Raw genomic sequence first — 18,608 nt, 5'->3', positions numbered from 1 at the left:
ACTAGGACTTCAGCACTCCAGTAGCTTCTGCTTGGTTCATTGATCTCACTAAAAAAATACATCTCAATATTATTAATATCTTCCATTTTGTGGAACTAACCTTCTTTTCTGGTCCTCTCTTTTGGCTTATTGTACACCGGCTTCACAAACAGCATGTATCATCCGGGATGGGAAATCTTCTTGAAAAAATAAAATTTAACCTCTTTGTTAGAACAATTTAGCATTGGTGTTTTTCTGTTACAGTGATAACAGTTAGCTGGGATAGTTGATAAATGCTGTTTCTGCTTCCTGGTTCTTTGAAGAATTTTTGCCCTGGATCAGTCACTTTTATGATTTGTTTCTCCCTGTCACTCCGAACCTCAGAACGATTTTACTTTCTGACCTCAGCTCGTCTGCTCAGGTGAACTGCCTTTATTAATGGTGCGCCATCAACTGCCTGCAAGTGATTCAACAGTCTGTGACTCTGGCGACAATTCATTCCCTGATTACTTCTTCTTTTAAGCTGCCATGCTCACACTTCTCTGCAACTCTGTGCAGATCATTGATAAAAGTATCAATGCTTTACTGTCACTCAATGAACAGTTAGCTGGGACAGGTGATTCATGTGGTTCCTGCCTTCTGGGTTTTTGTATAACCACCTCACTGGATGCTCTTATTAAATTTAGCCTGCTCAACAATTATGTTCTTTTGCAGGTTGAATTAGGCACTAATGCTTTTATTACTTGTTTGTACATAACCCTTCGTTGATCATTTGCTTGACTACAATAATGCACTGGCCTGTCATGATTTGGCGATGCTGGTGTTGGACTGGGGTGTACAAAGTTAAAAATTGGACTATAACCTGGTGTTGTTTGATTTTTGCCTTTGCACTGGCTTTGCAGCAAGGGGAGATAGAATAAAATATTCCTTGGTGTTAATTCAGTCACACTTCCTTTTTGATTGGGACCTGTGATTCCCTTGAAGCTACCATCAAATAATAATTTTGGTCTAGTTGTGCTATTAAAGAATAGTTATAGAGCCTGTTAAGATAAGGAAAGTGTTAACTTTATTGAAGAAACATCTTAGTCTGGCTTTAACTTGTTACAAGGCTGCAAGAGGGATCAAATTCATGTCTCATTACATCATTTCTTATGATTAGCATATCGCACAGTCGGAATAAATCCATTATACTACAGCAAATCTCTTCAGCCTCACCTTCTGCGGAGCCTTCACACGTGTTCATTTGGCTTGGTTAAGGCCATATGATGCAGACAGCTTCACAAACCATGCTAGATCCCTTCACAACACTGCTGGTGCTGACTAGCTCACCTTGTTTCAGTAGGCCTTCCAGCTCCTCATCTGCTGAGAATGGCAGTGAAAGATTAGAATTATCTGGGAAAATCCTGGTCTGTTGGATCCTTAAGTATGTTACCTACGTTTGATCAGTTTGCTGGTGATTTGCCCTGCCTGCCACTTTGGGAAAAATGGTCAATGACGAGAAGACGTGAGGGAGTCTGCCTGATGCACCCTCATGTTATTTTAAAAGCATTCCCTTCCTGCCTTCCTGCGTAAAGTTCAGGCCTACGGTCCAGGGGAATAGTGGACCCAACAGTTTCAGTTTTGTTAGGGAATTAACTATAGGAAAACTTGTCAAGAGTGTGGCGCTGGAAAGGCACAGCAGGTCAGGCAGCATCCAAGGAGCAGGGAAATCGACATTTTGGGCAAAAGCTCTTCAATTCCTGATGAAGGGCTTTTGCCCCAGACATCAATTTTCCTGCTCCTCGGATGCTGCCAGACCTGCTGTGCTTTTCCAGCACCACACTCTCGACCCTAATCTCCAACACCTGCAGTCCTCACTTTCACCTATAGGAAAATTGTACAGGCTTCAGCGGGCAAAGAATAACATAAAAGCAGCTCACATGTCAGCTTCAGTTATCTGACACTTTTGTGTCAGAAAGCTTTTTGTCCAAGCTTTGGTCAGAATCTGATAGAGTGTTGTACTGTTAAATGATGCCATACTCCAGATGAAATATTAAACAGAAGCTCTATCCATTGGTTAGATGGTTATGAACGACATATCTGAAAGAGATCAGGGAGTTCTGCTGGTGTCCCAGTTAATATCTTTTCCCCAACTAACATTATCAAAAACAGATTCTCAGTCAGCCATTTAATGTGGAATTTTTAATGTATGCAAACTTTTTGTTTCGTTAACATATATTCACAAGTAATTCGTTGAAGGTCCTGAAATATAATTGATGGACATTTTTAATTGTATGATTTGAAATGCCAGGGTTTCACACATTATCAGGCACACCATAAAATTGACTAACAAAGGCAGTAACCTTAACCACTTCTGTCAATTATTTTCTTTTCAATAAATGGAAATTGTGTGGCAAGTGGCATTGTTTGATAGACTGAGTCACCAACATGCTGATCCAAATCATTATCAGAGGATGATGTCTACTTCCCATTTAGTACTGAAACACTCAATGACTGAAGTCAAAACTCCTGAGGTTATGTTTGCCACTGAACAAAAGTTTCACAAAAAAGTAGATATGAATAAAGTACGTGAGCAAGATCAAAAATGCTTATTTGAACGCGAGGTTGTAGGAGGTCCTCCATTGTTACCAGATTCATGGTTGTTTCCCCTCTGAAATATTTTCAGAAGTTAGGATATATAAAATTTACTGAGGACACTAAATCCTCATTCAGGTGCATTTCCAGAGATACTCTTGTCAATTTTTGTTTGGGAGCTGTGGATGTGGGAGAAGAAATTCTGAGATTTAATCAGTCGGTACTAACTCGAGTTAGCCTGAAGGACAGTCAAATTACAGCTTCACAAGGGCACAGAAGTAACAAGAGAACAGAGCCTTGCAAAGGTACTATGTGAAATCAAGCAGCAATATTGATAGAATTGCACTCAGAGCCTTCACAAAATTTCTCTTTATATGAGCAATGTTTTCATTTTACAGCAACCACCGGTGAGTTTCATCTCACAATGCAACTAGAACTTGAGGAACTTGGCCTGGAAGCATAAGAAAGCACATAACTCACAGTGAGGGTTACACCAGAATGCTCATGTACTGCACTAGAGTCAACAACTACCAGTGCAGGAGTTTGTGATGAAAGTGAACCATATCATCTGCAGCCTTGAGCGGCATGGTGGCTTAGTGGTTAGCACTGCTGCCTCACAGTGCCAGGGACCTGGGTTCGATTCCCACCTCAGGCAACTGTCTGTGTGGAGTTTGCACATTCTCCTGGTGTCTGTGTGGGTTTCCAGGTGTTCCGGAGACTTGTTGGGCTGAAGGGCCTGTTGCCACACTGTAGGTAATCTAGAACATAAAGTGTACCACCTCATCCACAATCTACTACATTGTATTGCCAATAACAAAGAAAGTAATCAAATTGCCAAATATCTATTCTCTAGGGTCCTGCAAGGTTTCCACTGAAAATTGTCCTTGAGATGAGATTCCCTACAGTGGAAACAGGCCTTTTGGCCCAACAAGTCCACACCAACCCTCTGAAGAGCAACCCACCCAGAACCCATTCCCCTACATTCACCCATGCCTACTCCATTTAACACTATGGGTCAATTTAACATGGCCAATTCACCTGGCCCACACATCTTTGGACTGTGGAAACCGGAGCACCCGGAGGAAACCCACGTAGACACTGGGAGAACGTGCAAACACCACAAGCCAGTTGCCCGAGGTGGGAATTGAACTCGGGTCCCTGACGCTGTGAGGCTGCAGTGCTAACCGCTGAGCCACCGTGCTGCCCTGTTGTCCATCTTGTTTACTAGTTTAGCTTTAGGACAGAGTTATAGAGTCATATAGCACAGAAACAAAGCCTTTGGTCCAACCAGTCCATACTGAACATACTCCCAAATTAAACTAGTGCCACCTACCTGCTCCTGGCTAATATCCCTCCAAACCTTTCCTATTCATGTACTTATCAAAATGTCTTTTAAATGTTGCATTGTACTTATATCCACCTCTTCCTCAGGAGTTCATTTCACATTCAAACCACCCTTTGTGTGAAACACTTGCCTCTCATATCTCTTTAAATCTCTCTCCTCTCACCTTAAAAATGTGTCCCCTGGTCTTGAAATCCCCCATCCACAACTACTATTACCTCGATCTGTAGAGGAACCTTGATGATCCGAAGGACACGTGCAGGGAGTATTTCATTCGGTTCATCAAATGCCAGATAATCGAATGCTGGATAACATAGTTAGCCAAGCTTTGGGACCTTGCAATCTTGTTTGGATAATCCAAAATTCAGTTAAGCGAATGCCGGATAATTGAGGGTCCTCTGTATAGCCCTCATTATTTTATAAACTTCTATAAGGTCGCCTCTTAACCACCTTCTCACAAGTGAAAAATGTCACAGCCTATCGAGACTTCCTTTATAACTGATAGCTTCCATACCTGGCATCATTCTGGTAAATCGCTTCTGACCCCTCTCCAGTTTAATAATATCCTTCCTATAACTGCGAGACCAGGACTGAACATAGTATTCCAGAAGAGGCCTCACCAAAGTCCTGTACAACCACAATATGACTTCCCAACTCCTATATTCAAAGGACTGAGCAATGAAAGCAAGCGTGCCAAACACTGTTTAACTAGCCTGTCTATATGTGACACAAACATCTGATTGTTTTGTTTACAAAATATAAAATTAAAACAATGGCAAACAAATTAGAACTGGAATGATTTTATTTGATCAGAAAGCGTTTGGACATATATGATTAGAATTATTTGCTCATTTCTAAGCAAACTATTGGAATTAAAGGCAGACAGATCCCCGGGGTCTGATGACCTACATGATGTGGTGGTAAAGGAAGTAGCAGCAGAGAGTGTGGATGCATTGGTTATAATACTCTGAAACCCACTGGATGCTGGAAAGATTCCAGTGGATTGGAAAAATGCTAGTGTCTAAAAGAGAGGGAGGCACAAAATAGGAAACTATAGGTTAGTTATTTCAATGTTTAACATTGGGAAATGTTTGGAATCTGTTATTAAGGAAGTAGCAATGTGACATTTGAAAATTCTAAACATAATCCATCAGGTCAGCATAGCTTTATGAAGGGTAAATCATGTTGCTAAATTTGCTAGAGTTATTCAAAGATGTAATAAGCAAAGTGGATGAAGGTCATGTAGATCGAGAATATTTGGACTTCCAGAAGGCAGTTAATAAAGCGCCACACAACAGGTTAATCCACAAGGTAACAGCACATTGGTTTGGGGGTAATTTATTAGTTTGGATAAGGGATTAGATAACCAACAGAAAGAGAATCGGGAAAAATGGGTCTTTTTCTGGTTGGTACGATATGGGCCAAAGTTTGGTTGATGAAGTTTAACATGGATAAATGTAAGGTTGGAAGAATATAACTTTCTAAATAGAGAGACACTTCAAAATGTTTTGATGCAGAGGGATCTAGGTATCCTCGTGCAGAAAGCTTGTATGCAGATATAGCGAATAATGTAGACCAACTGGAAATTTGGCATTTATTACTAAAGGAATGGAGCATAAAAGCAGGGACGTATTGTTGCAACCATATAAGGCAGTAAGATCCAGAGGACTGTATACAGTGGATGTAGGTTTGCTCACTGATCTTGAAGGTTCATTTTCAGACGTTTCATCACCCTACTAGGTAATATCTTCAGTGGGCCTCAAGGCAAAGCACTGTACATGATTCCGCTTTCTATTTATATGTTTGTGTTTCTTTGGGTTGGTGATGTCATTTCCCGTGGTGATATCATGTCCTGTGATGTTGTCACTTCCTAGTTGGTATTCTTGTATCCCACCACAAAACGACATGACCCTCTCTCACTAGTATCCTTACATACAGATAAGGAAGGACACCACTTCAACTGGGACAACACACACATTGTAGGACAAGTCAAACAGAGACATGCACAAGAATTCCTAGAAGCATTGCATTCCAACCAGAACTCTATCAACAAACACATCGAGTTAGACCCCCATCTACCATTCCCTGAGAAAAAGAACAGGATGATGAAACATCTGGAAATGAACCTTCCAGCTTAGCGAGCAAACCTATATCTAGAACCTCAACCTGAGCTACAAATCTTCTCAAAACTCACTGTATACAGTTTTGGTCCCTTTACTTGAGGAATGATATAACTGCATTGGAAGCTGTTCAGAGAAGGTTCATTAGATTAAGTACAGGGATGAAAGGCTTGTCTTATGAGAAGAGACTGACCAGTTTAGGAACCTTCGTATTTAGAAGGAGAGATCTAACTGATATATATAAACTACTAAAAGAAATTAATAAAGTAGACGTAGAGCAATTGTTTTCCCTTGTGGGGTATACTAGAATGAGAGGTCATAATTTTAGGTTAAGGGTGAGAAGGAATTACTTAGAGTCATAGTCATAGACTCATTGAACTGCCGCAGTGCTTTATTGCTATGGGAAAGGCATAAACTGGGCCTGACAGCAGGCCACTCACTTTTCTTCTGGGAGGTGGGGATGTAGGCCATCACTCTTCCCTTTGTAATTTTCTGCCCAAGATCCAGGTTATCTAACTCTGGAAGGAAGCACAGTTCATGCTTCTCCCCTAACTCATTTCCACATGAATACATGATACACAACATGGATTATTGGATAGTATTCTTTATGTCTTTAGCCCAGAGGGGACATGACCACACTTTTTGTTTATATTTTACTCTTGCATTCTACGATGCATAGGCACCAGCACCACTCTAATCTAGACATTTAAGGAAATAAGAACCGATGTCAATGTGAACAGAAAATTTGACCCAATTCTGCCGCTTACTATAGTGATCATGGCTTTTTAAATTTTCTGTTTGCCAGAAAGCAGTGCCATATTTGTGTAAGTGGCTGAAAAAGGACACACAGTTTCTAACAAATTCAAGAACACTGCTCGCAGGGGCCACTCCCTGCGACTGCAGAAGCCCCTCCATTTTGGCCACCACCATATCATTGAAAGGAGGTACTGCTGAGCTTGGACCTACTGATGTACCACTGGTTGGGGAAGGCAGCAGAGCTTGGTTCTGCCAGAATTCTGTGGGCATGAGAGGGTGCTGAGCTCAGTCATGGCTGGAGCCCCAAGGGGAGACCAGGAGAGGTACCTCCATCATGTCCAGGTAGGTCCTGGGAGCAGTGGCAACTTCTTGGGAGAGATGCTTTTGTGCAGCGAGGACGGATGGTGGCTGCGGTGGGCAGTTTGTAGCCAGGCACATGGGAGGTCCCTGCTACAGAACTCAGACATTGGTCTGGTACCCAGAGAGGCTGCAAACTGGGGAAGGAAATGCTGCACCATAATATTGCCAATGATAATAGGTACTATACTGCAGTAAATAACATTATAACCAGTCTCCCCATACTCAATGAGATTTCCAGTACTAATAACATATCAGCATTTAAATGAAGCATGACTAATCAGGGAAACTTTATGTGTGGGCTACTTATCCTTTTTACTTCAGTAACTTACAGAAGCCTTTGGATGGTGGGTATTTTTAAACTGAATCAGTTGCAAACAGAAAGCGGGTCACACATGCAAACACACACATTCTTAACTGAAGGACAATTTTAAAGGAACACCCATCCATATGGTGATGATACTATTTACTGTTTCAAAACCTTCCACGACACTGAAAATTCCTGCTTGATTTCTTTCTAACCTTCTGTGTTTCAGTGCAAAATTCTCATTTTTCAAAGCACCTTAGCTCCTCTTCACAGCAACAGTAAAAGGAAATTTTGTTGCAACCTTCCTACAGATTTGACATGCTTCTCATAGTTGTCATGATTTGGAGATGCCGGTGTTGGACTGGGGTGTACAAAGGTTAAAAATCACATAACACCAGGTTATAGTCCAACAGGTTTCATTGGAAGCACTAGCTTTCGGAGCAATGCTCATTCATCAGGTGATGAAAGAGCGTCGCTCTGAACGCTAGTATGCTTCCAATTAAACCTGTTGGACTATAACCTGTTGTGTGATTTTTAACTTCTCATAGTTGGATATCCAGAACTGCAAGCAATACTCCAGTAAGGCTTTAACACTGAAAATTGACCATCAATGCAACACGCAAAACCAAGAATCCTATTTGATGATTTTATGCCCACCCTTAAATATTTCTTGATCTGCATTCTGAGATTTCTGTACCTTTACTCTGTCAAAAATTGAAATGGGAACTATCTAATCATGTGCTCTTGTTAAAATATACAGCTTGAACTTTTGTTCAGTGCATATAGAAATGTTAGACGGGTGTTCAGTGGATTAGGTCGAGTAAGAAGGAAAATGTAAAAATAAAATTGATGAGGCCAAAGCTAGGAAAGAATTTGGCCTTTCTCTAACCTATGACATTGTCTCCTCTTTAAACTTCATTTATGGCAGAATCTGAAAACAGTATAACTCCTTTTTCTATCTTTATTCAGCCTTTATCCACTCTTTACTATTGGACCTACCATGGTGGTCCTCTAAGTCTGCCACTGGCAACTAGGAGGTAAAAAGCCTAGGATTACTTCCTTTCAGCTTGGTAAATTATTGTGTAAAAATCACATATGGAGATACCTGTATACATGAGAATAAAGCTGCACAGTCAATTAAACTCGGAATTGGATAGCATTAATCATGTTCTTTGATTTCCAGCTTCAACATTTTTTATCCTCTACCTTGAGAACATAGTCATGAGATATCTGCTTTCCATTTGACTATAATTGTTTTCTAGGTTATTTTCATCACTGCTAACTACCTGAACTCCCTTAGGATCATGACAAAGTATATGTACGATGAAAGTGATAATCAATATTTTGTAGTAGTAACTAAAACTAGTAAAGCTGTTGTATAATATTTCCTCAATTAGGTGTAGGGAGAAAGTGAGGACTGCACATGCTGGAGATCAGAGTCGAGAGTGCGGTGTTGAAAAAGCACAGCAGGTCAGGCAGCATCCGAGGAGCAGGAGAATCCTGATGAAGGGCTTATGCCCGAAACATTGAATGAGGTCTCATTCCTGATGAAGGGCTTATGCCCGAAATGTAGATTCTCCTGCTCCTCGGATGCTGCCTGACCTGCTGTGCTTTTCCAGCGTCACACTTTTTAACTCAGTAGGTCTCGGTTTATTTATAACAACTGGGTCAATCATAATATATCCCAATTGTGAAATTTATTGTCTGAGGGTGAGGTTTCAAACTCTCTTCTTGGATACGAATGCCCTTTGAGTCAAGATTTCTTCAATTCAGATTTTAATTTGAAAAGAATCACTATAGGCATAAGAAGTTTAATTTCCTAATGAGGAATGTCTAACAATAGTCACATAATTTGGTGCAATTTAATTATATTCTAATTGGTTCTTCAAGATAACAGTTTTACTGGTTTATAATTTCCATCACATGCTGGAAAGCTCAGTTTTGAACACAGCCTGTTATTACAGATGGACACACCTTTTTCTTTCAGGTACTTCAGATTTTGAATGAAGACTCTGTTATTGACTGACAAACATAAATTCATTTGAAACAATCTGCCTTATCAAGGTTAAAGTTTATTTTGGGCAATTTAATTACAAATCATTCCATTTAAGATTAACATTACTTGGTTGTTACAGATATGGGAGGATAAATTCACCTTTTTTTGCACCTCTCAATTGGCCACAACAGGTTGCATTTTAGAAAAGTGATTTTAAGTCATTGATTATTATGCTTTTTGAGAACAAACACATGGCAAGTAATTTCATAGGTTTCAATTAAATGAAAGAATCAACATTTATTGTTCCAACACTGTTTGGAGGATTTGAGCTATAGGGAGAGGCTGAATAGGCTGGGGGTTTTCCCTTGGAGTGTCAGAGGCTGAGGGGTGACCTTACAGAGCTTTATAAAATCATGGGGGTGTGGATAGGCGAAATAACCTTATAACCAATACCCTTTTTCCCAGGGTAGGTGAGTCCAAAACTAGGGAGTATAGATTTACTGTGAGAGGAGAAAGATTTAAAAGGGACCTGAGAGGCAACTTTTTTGTGCAGAGGGGTGGTGCGTGTATGGAACAAGCTGACTGAGGAAGTGGTGCAGGCTGATACAACTACAACATTTAAAAGGCATCTGGGTGGGTACATAAATAGGAAGGGTTCAGAGGGTTATGGGCCAAATGCTGGCAAATGGGACTAGATCAGTTTAGAATATCTGGTCAGTATGGATGAGTTGGACCAAAGGGTCTGTTTCCATGCTGTATAACTCTATGACTAAAACAGTTGATTGCCAATGCGATTACAATTGGTCAGAACCAACTGGTTATTTCTGGAGAGCCATCCTGATACTGGATAAACAGTACATCACCTGAAAGAGCAGCTTCTCTACCATCACAGATTCTCACTCTAACTCTCAGAATGATCGCAGAAGTATACACTTAATTTCTAATCATTGTAAGTTTAGCAATCAATGATGTTTTGAAATAAGTACAATCTAAAAAAAATTATGTCCCTTGACCTTTGTAATGTGTCCAACATGGGGATGTAGATCTTGTTTCATGAATCCTAATAGAAATACTACTTCTTATCATTTGAGCCAAAGGTTTGATGGCTTTCTGGCTCTTCTGTACTTCACAAATAATTGTCAATGGTAAATTAAAAGAAAATTAAAAGAAAATAAATAATACTAATTTGGCTTATTAACATTTGTTAATGAATCCTTTTTATAAACTGGGTGTAGCTTACGGGAGCAAATCAATACTGCAGGATAGGGAGGAGCAATTTATATCAATGACCCTTGCATCATAAAATAGGAAAATGTCACAAGATGTTTTGAAAAACACTGACTTTTCACAAACTGGGTACATTGTTATAGAAAGAAAATAGGACATATTAACCAGTAAATCTAAGCATGAAATTATTAAAAACATGCAATAAAATGATTACGATACCCTGGACTCCTGGTATCAATTCATCTAAAAAATGTCAATTTTAATGGTATTCCATGTTAAATAGCTTAAACATTGGCAGTGGAGAAGGAGAAAAGCAGAACTGTTGTCCACTAACTGGTTGGATTCTCTGGCTTAATTGTGCAGAAAGAACAATTACAGGGTACTTTTTTTTATCACTTTGCAATCGTGGCACAGTGGCTAGCACTGCTGCCTCACAGCGCCAGAGACCTGGGTTCAATTCCCGCCTCAGGCGACTGACTGTGTGGAGTTTGCACATTCTCCCCGTGTCTGCATGGGTTTCCTCCGGGTGCTCCGGTTTCCTCCCACAGTCCAAAGATGTGCAGGTTAGGTGAATTGGCCATGCTAAATTGCCTGTAGTGTTAAGGGGTAAGTGTAGGGGTATGGGTGGGTTGCGCTTCGGCGGGTCGGTGTGGACTTGTTGGGCCAAAGGGCCTGTTTCCACACTGTAGGTAATCTAATCCTGGCAGGGAATCGCACCTGGGAGCACAGATAAGAAGTTATCTTTAATGGTTGAGAAATCATGTGGATTGTGTGTTTGAATTTCCAAAATGCTCATTTGGTACAAGAAATTCCCTATTGGGAGCATGAAGAGGAAACCTGATCCTAGCTAAATTAACATGATCAACAGTATATCCCTCTGAATAATTAATTGCATATTATGTTGTATTTATAAACTAAGCTGGTTATGTTATTTCTTAGTTCTTAAGTTTTCTTCACACAGAATATTATTCAGATAATAGTGCAAAGTTACGTTTTGCTGATTGCTGTATTCACATACCTACAGATGATTACACATAGAGTCATAGAGATGTACAGCGTGGAAACAGACCCTTCGATCCAACCCGTCCATGCCGAACAGATATGCCAACTCAATCTAGTCCCACCTGCCAGCACCAGGCCCATATCCCTCCAAATCCTTCCTATTCATATATCCATTCAAATGCCTCTTAAATGTTGCAATTGTACCAGCCTCCACTACATCCTCTGGCAGCTCATTCCATACACGTACCACCCTCTGCATGAAAAAGTTGCCCTTAGGTCTCTTTTATATCTTTCCCCTCTCACCCTAAACCTATACCCTCTAGTTCTGGACTCCCCGATCCCAGGGAAAAGACTTTATCTATTTATCCTATTCATGCCCCTCATAATTTTGTAAACATCTATAAGGTCACCCCTAAGCCTCTGATGCTCCAGGGAAAATAGCCCCAGCCTGTTCAGCCTCTCCCTGTAGCTCAGATCCTCCAACCCTGGCAACATCCTTTGGAAATCTTTTCTGAACCCTTTCAAGTTTCACAACATCTTTCTGATAGGAAGGAGACCAGAATTGCATGCAATATTCCAACAGTGGCCTAACCAATGTCCTGTACAGCCGCAACATGACTTCCCAATTCCTGTACTCAATATTCTGACCAATAAAGGAAAGCATACCAAATGCCTTCTTCACTATCCTTTCTACCTGCGACTCCACTTTCAAGGAGCTATGAACCTGCACTACAAGGTCTCTTTATTCAGCTACACTCCCTAGGACCTTACCATTAAGAGTATAAGTCCTGCTCAGATTTGCTTTCCCAAAATGCAGCACCTCGCATTTATCTGAATTAAACTCCATCTGCCACTTCTCAGCCCATTGGCCCATCTAGTCCAGATCCTGTTGTAATCTGAGGTTACCATCTTCACTGTCCACTACACCTCAAATTTTGGTGTCATCTGCAAACTTACTAACTGTACCTCTTATGCTCGCATCCAAATTATTTATGTAAATGACAAAAAGTAGAGGGCCCAGCACCGATCCTTGTGGCATTAAGAGTTATTTTTCTGGGCATCAAGAAATTGTCTTCCCTCAGCCATGATTTCTGTCTATTGAGTTTAGAGAATTAGGAAGGAGGTTAAAAAGCAGGACCTCAAGGACGATAATCTCTGGGTTACTGCTGGTGCCACATTCTAGTGAGCATAGAAATAGGAGGATAGGACAGATCAAAGGAGAGTAAGGAGCCGGTGTAGAGAGCAGGGATTTCGATTTTTGGATTATTGGGATGTCTCCTGGAGCAGAAGTGACCTGTACAAGAGAGACAGGTTACACGTGAATTGAAGGGGAACCAACATCTTTGCGGGGAGATTTGCTAGACCTACTCAGGAGGGTTTAAAACTTGTCTGGCATGGGATGAGACCATAAGCAGTAGTGAGGCAAGAGAGAGGTTGACACTGGTACAGAAATTAAAGACAGCAAGTTAAATAGACAAGGCAAACAACAAGGTAAAAACAATGACTGCAGATTTTTTTTTAGATTAACAGTGTGGAAACAGGCCCTTCGGCCCAACAAGTCCACACCGACCCGCCGAAGCGAAACCCACCCATACCCCTACATTTACCCCTTACCTAACACTACGGGCAATTTAGCATGGCCAATTCACCTGACCCGCACATCTTTGTGACTGTGGGAGGAAACCGGAGCACCCGGAGGAAACCCACGCTGACACGGGGAGAACGTGCAAACTCCACACAGTCAGTCGCCTGAGTCGGGAATTGAACCCGGGTCTTCAAGCGCTGTGAGGCAGCAGTGCTAACCACTGTGCCACCGTGCCGCCCACTATGCTGGAAACCAGATTCTGGATTAGTGGTGCTGGAAGAGCACAGCAGTTCAGGCAAACAACAGCATGGCATAGAACGAGGGAAGACTAATCAATTAACAGATGACTTCAGGGCATGGATGGGAACACGGGACTGGGATATCAAAGCTATTACAGCAACATAGCCGAGGGAGGGGTAGGACTGACAGCTAAATTTTCTAGGGTATAGATGCTAAAAGAAGGATAGCAAAAGAAGGCAAGAGAGGTGGGGGAACAGCATTTTGATTGGAGAAAATATCTTGGCAGAACTTTGAGAGGATATTTCTGGGCGGATTGCCCAGTGAAATATGTGGGAACTGAGAAATAAGAAGGGGTTGATCACTTTGATGGGATTGTACTACAGGACCCCCAATAGTCAGTAGGAAATTGAGAAGCAAATATGTAGGGAGATTGTAGATAACTGTAAGAATAATAGGGTTGTAATAGTATGGGATTTTAACTTTCCAAACATAGACTGGGACTGTCATAGTGTTAAGGGCTTGAATGGGGAGGAATTTGTTGTGTGTTCAGTAAACTTTTGCAATCAAAATGTAGATGGCCCAAAACAAAAGACCATAAGACCATAAGAGATAGGAGTGAAAGTAAGGCCATTTGGCCCATCGTGTTCCACTCTGCCATTCAATCATGGCAAATGGGCATTTCAATGTCACTTACCTGCACTCTCCCTATATCCCTTTTGCCTCATAAGGGGCAAAATCTGACCTCCTGTTAGGAAATGAGGCAGGGCAAATGACTGAGGTGTTAGTGGGGGAGCACTTTGGGATCAGTGACCATAATTATATTGGTTTTTGAAATAGTTATGGAAAAGAACAGGCCTAATCCACAAGTTAAAGTTCTAAATTGGAGCAAGGCCAATTTTGATAGTATTAGACAGGAACTTTCAAAAGTTTATTGGGGGAGACTGTACACAGGTACAGAGACATTTGGCAAGTGGGAGACGAGTTCAGGGGCAGCATATTTCTGTTGGTGTGAAGGGCAAGGCTGGCAGGATAGGGAACATTGGATGACTTGATATTGAGGTTCTGATAAAGAAAAAGAGGCAATATGTTTGGTATGGACAGCTGAGATCAAGTGATTTCCTTGAGGATAGAGAGGCTATAGGAGTACATTTCAGAGAGAAATGAGGAGGGCAAAAAGAGGACATCAGATATTTTTGGCAAATTAGGAAAAGGAGATTTTACAAGTATATCAAGAACAAAAGAGTAACTAGGGAGAGAATAGGGCCCCTTAAAGTTCAACAAGGCCATCTGTGTTTGGAACCACAGGAGATGGGTGAGATCCTAACCAAATATTTTGCATAGGTATTTAATGTGGAGAAAGATATGGAAGCTAAGGAACTCAGAAAAATAATTAGTGTTGGTTTGGAAAGAGCCCGTATTACAGGAGAGGAGGGGCTGGAGGTCTTAAAACACATAAAGATAGATAAATTCAGGACCTGATCAAGTATACACCAGGACATTGTGGGAAGCTAGGGAATAAATTGTGGGGCTCTGAGCAGAGATATTTGTGTTGTTGGTAGCCACGAGTGAAGTACCAGAAGACTGGAGGGTGGCAAATGTTGTTCCATTATTTAAGAAAGGCCAGGGAACTACAGACCGGTGAGCCTGATGTCTGTGTGGGTAAGTTGTTGGAGGAGATTCTTAGAGACTGAATTTGGAAAGGCAAGGTCTGATTATGGATAGTCAACACGGCTTTGTATGTGGGAAATAATGTCCCACAAACTTAATTGAATGTTTTTGAAGAAGTGACCCAGAAGATATTTGAAGGCAGAGTGATAAACGTTATCCACATGGACTTCAGCAAGGCCTTTGACAAGGGTCTGCATGGTAGACTAGTTAGTAAGGTTGGATCACATGGGAGGCAGAGAGATATGGCCAATTGGATACAAAATTGACTTGATGGTAAGAAATAGAGGGTGGCGGTAGAGGGTTTTTGTTCAGACTGGAGGCCTATGACCAGTGGTGTGCTGCAGGGATCATTGCTGGGTCCACTGTTGTTCATCATTTATGTAAACAATTTGAATGAGAATATCGGAGGCATTGTTTTAAGTTTGTGGATGACACCAAAATTGGTGGTATAGTGGACTGTGAAGAAGGTTATCTAAGAGTACAATGGGATCTTGATCAATTGGACCAAGGAATAGCAGAAGGAGTTTAATGAAGATAAATGTAAGGTGTTGCATTTAGTAAGACTAATCAGGGCAGGACTTACACAGTTAGTGGTAGGGCCCTAGGGAGTGTTGTTGAACAGAGTGATCTATGGGTGCAGGTACATAGTTCCTTGAAAGTGGCATCACAGGTAGACGGGATGGTGAAGAAAGTGTTTGACATGTTTTGCCTGCATCAACCAGAGTATTGAGTACAGGAGTTGGGATGCCATGTTATGGTTGTTCAAGACAATGGTAAGGCCACATTTGGAGTACTGCACATAATTCTGGTCGCCCTGATGTGGCGAGGATGTTATTAAACTGGAAAGGTTGGACAAAAGATTTACGAGAATGTTACTGAGACTGAAAAGTTTGAGTTATAAGGAGAGACTGGATAAACTGGGACTTTTTTTCCCTGGATTATAGGAGGATGAGGGAATGACCTTATAGAACTTTGTAAACTCATGAGGGGCATGGATAGGTTGAAACGTCATGGCCTTTTCCCCAAGATACGGGCGTCTAAGCTAGAGGGCACTGGTTTAAGGTAAGAGGGGAAAGATTTAAAAGGCTCCTAAGGTGTGTATATGAAATGAGCTGCCAGAGGACGTGGTGGAGGTGGGTACAATTACAACATTTAAAAGTCATCCGGATGGTTACATGATGAGGAAAGGCTTAGGGAAAAATAAGCCAAATGATGGCAAAAGGGACTACATCAGTTTCGGATATCTAGTCAGTGCGGATATATTGAGCCAAAGGATTTCCATGCTGTATGACTGAATGCCTCTTTGACACTATAAATTTAACGCATCAAAAAATCAAGGTTTCTAGCTATACACTTCACCATGTATGAGCAGAAGATTCATTTTTAGTGAAGAGTACATTGTCTTGCACAGGAAGAAACAGCAAAATATAGATGCTATCAAATCGGGAAGTGATAAAATAACATGCTGCCCAAAATTCTTTACTGAAGCTAGACTAGCGGAAGAGCTGTTGAATAAAGACAGTTCAACCTGGGTGCCTATTTTAGGCAGTACAGGGCACCGACCAGAGAGAACAACAGAGCAATATACCTGAGAAGAGACAGTGGCATTAAAACTGAGAGGAGAAGGTGACCTTGTTGTCCTGTAATCTAAATTGTATAATTTCAGAAAAGGTGCAGATAAAGTCCTGGGGTTTATGTACACAAACATTTCAAGGATGGGGAGAAGGGAATAAGACTGATAAAAATAATATGGGATCATTAAGGGGAGGCTTTAACTCTAGAAATGAGCATGTTTAAATGTTGGGATGTTAAAATGTTAAAAATCTGAATGATGCCCCTGTTTCTCTCCCCTAGTTCCTATTCCCCCATCTATCCACTTCCTATTTTATCAGAGGCAAAACATAAAATAGGCAACCAATCCATTTACAGGAGGCATATTGACAGACTAAATATTATAAGGAAGCTGCGTACCTCATATTTGACTTCTATTTCAATTACAGTTTCAGGCCTTGGGAAACCAACAACTAGAAGGAAGTGAAGACTACTGGATCCAGTACCTTTCCACTTAGCTACTGGGTCCAGTGGACATACTTCACCTGAATGCCCTTTGAACAACTTGCCACCAAACCTTTCGATCTCTCCCCATTGACTCTTATGAACTCCTCTATGAAGCCTCTCATCTCCTTCAATAGTCTTTCGGTCTGCTTCTGGCTTTCAATGTCCCCCAACTCTGGTCTCTGATTTTCACTGGCTATTGCCTCCTTTATGTTGCCTGACCACAACCACCCACTTATCCCCTGCGCCAGCCTTTGCCAGTTCCAGGCTCCAACTTTCCACTGCATCAGCAGCTCCTCCCAAGTTTCACGCCTCACTAAACATCACAATCACTGAACTGTGCTCTTCCTCCTGCCATCTTTGCTGCTGTCCAGCCATAGCCTGTTGGGAAAGGTGTAGCCAGCCAGCCTCTCAAAACTGGCTAGCTGCATTAGAAAATGGAGACAAATAGTGGTACTCAGCTCTTTGGGTTTGGGTTTAGTTTGGGTTTTCTAACTTCAGACCAGACTCGCCTGTCTGTCATTGGCATGCTGCAAAGCTCCAGCGAATCACAGCAAAAACTGGAGGAGCAACATCGCACCTCCAAACTAGGCACTTTACAACCTTCTGGGCTCAATATTGAGTTCAAAACCATCAAATTTTGAACCCCCTTCCTTCCCTTTCTTTTAGGTTTGTTTCTTACACTTTCTGTCACCATGACTTCTCTCCCCTCACCCCACTCCAGTAGGACTGTCTGTTCTTTCCAGTTGGGCAGTTAGGCACATGATTGTTCTATCATTCTCATAATCCAATTACTTAATCTGAATAATCAATATCTTCTGCCCCCAGGGCCCTCAAACACCCTCCCCTCCCACACTTCACCGATGAAGAGTCATCTAGACTCAAAACATTAGCTTGCTCTCTCTCCATGGTTGCTGCCTGACCCAGCATCTTTTGTTATCCCCATTCTCTCCTCCTTTAAGCAAATTTCCAGCCCTTAGTTAAATAATTTGAGGCATAGACTGCATAAGCACGGAAGTTATGCGAAGTGTTTGTAAAACATTGGTGAGGTTTCAGGTGATGTTTTGGGTCCAATTCTGAGCACCACTCTTTAGGAAGAGGTCACGAACTTGTTGGTGTTGCTGAGCAGAATTAAATGGTACTGGAGATGTTGGTCTTCAGTTTTGTGGAGAGGTTAGAAATACTGAATTATTCTCCAAAATAAAGATAGAAAATATTGGAAATACTCAGTAGTGAGCAGAATCTGTAAATAGAGAAACGTTTTAGGTCAATGAATTATTATCAGAACAGTTTTGCTTAAAACAGATGAGGCTTAAGTGAAGCCTTAGGAGAGGCATTCAAAATTATTGGTTTACACAGGCAGATCTGTCAGCAATTAAAAGTCACAGGTTCAGGCGATT

General features: G+C 41.3%; 1 protein-coding gene across 1 annotated transcript in view; it reads left to right on the top strand.

Annotated features, from left to right (window-relative positions):
* gfod1 (glucose-fructose oxidoreductase domain containing 1) overlaps positions 1-18,608 on the top strand; it is a 94,311-nt gene that overhangs the window by 10,372 nt on the left and 65,331 nt on the right. The gene's annotated exons all lie outside the window — the stretch shown is intronic.

Source organism: Hemiscyllium ocellatum, chromosome 34, assembly GCF_020745735.1.
Source record: "Hemiscyllium ocellatum isolate sHemOce1 chromosome 34, sHemOce1.pat.X.cur, whole genome shotgun sequence".
In the NCBI taxonomy this organism is placed as follows: Eukaryota; Metazoa; Chordata; class Chondrichthyes; order Orectolobiformes; family Hemiscylliidae; genus Hemiscyllium; species Hemiscyllium ocellatum.
The sequence above is the reverse complement of the archived record's forward strand: the minus strand, read 5'-3'. Positions and strand labels throughout refer to the sequence as shown.